We start from the raw sequence: 1,026 nt of genomic DNA, 5'->3' as shown, positions 1-1,026 counted from the left end.
TAAACAAACCCAACAAACCCGGAAGGGACAATCAGCAATATTTTAATTATTCCCTTTTCCACAAAACAAATTTATAGCCAATGAATTTGTGAAAACAATTGGATTAATAGACAATGTGAGCTTTCACGTTTGCGTTGATATAAAATACAAATATTTATGTCTGAATACTCAAAAGTATACATTAAGATTATGATGGATTGGCCGTCTTAGCTCAGCTGGTAGAGCGCGTGGCTTTTAACCACGTGGTCGTGGGTTCGATTCCCACAGACGGCGCTATGATTTTTAAATTTGTTCTCCAATCGACCATTTTTGCCGTTTTAGGTCGGCCGGTAGAGAGTGTATCTTTTAACCATGTGGCTAAATTACTTTTAGTGAGTTTATAGTTTAATATTTGGTTCATGTAGTACTGCCGTCTTAGCTCAGCTGGTAGAGCGCGTGGCTTTTAACCACGTGGTCGTGGGTTCGATTCCCACAGACGGCGTTTCTGGTAATCTTTCTTTTAGCAGTTTTTAAATTCTGGGTAAAAGCGCGTAATTTTCTTTTATTTGACAGTTTTTTTTTTAACTCTGGGGGCAAAGTTCGACGACCTTGGAGAAGCATCTTGAAAATAGTCAAGTCTTTTAACTATGGGGTAAAAATTCATTTTCTTTAAGTTCATTACCTTTTACCTGCCCTATTTTATTTTCAAATTTTCTTTTCAGAGTGAACTTTTAATAAGGCTATTAGATTAAGGGGTCTCTCCCTCAATATTAAATATTATAAAATTGTTATTAAAACTATATATATATATATATATATATATATTTTAATAAGGCTATTAGATTAAGGAGTCTTTCCCTTAATATTAAATATTATAAAATTGTTATTAAAACTATATATTTTTATTTAATGGTGAAAATTTTGGAGTTTTTTTGTTTTGTTTTGTTTTGTTTTTGTTTTTGTTTTTTTCTTTTTTCTTTATCTATGTTGGGTATTTTTGATAGATGGCAAAAGAACCTATGGGGTCAATTGATTCCCAAGGCTCCT

At 32.5% G+C, this 1,026-nt stretch overlaps 2 non-coding genes across 2 annotated transcripts; both read left to right on the top strand.

Moving 5' to 3' along the window:
- Window positions 1-200: 200 nt before the first annotated feature.
- TRNAK-UUU (transfer RNA lysine (anticodon UUU)) lies at window positions 201-273 on the top strand. The gene has a single exon. It is a non-coding gene; the product is annotated as a tRNA-Lys (tRNA).
- Window positions 274-408: 135 nt separating this feature from the next.
- Window positions 409-481, top strand: TRNAK-UUU (transfer RNA lysine (anticodon UUU)). Its single transcript has one exon. It is a non-coding gene; the product is annotated as a tRNA-Lys (tRNA).
- Window positions 482-1,026: the final 545 nt, after the last annotated feature.

This window comes from Pinus tabuliformis, chromosome 6 (assembly GCF_031772625.1).
Source record: "Pinus tabuliformis cultivar Carrire ecotype Pingquan chromosome 6, CPIR1, whole genome shotgun sequence".
Lineage (NCBI taxonomy): Eukaryota > Viridiplantae > Streptophyta > Pinopsida > Pinales > Pinaceae > Pinus > Pinus tabuliformis.
The sequence above is the reverse complement of the archived record's forward strand: the minus strand, read 5'-3'. Positions and strand labels throughout refer to the sequence as shown.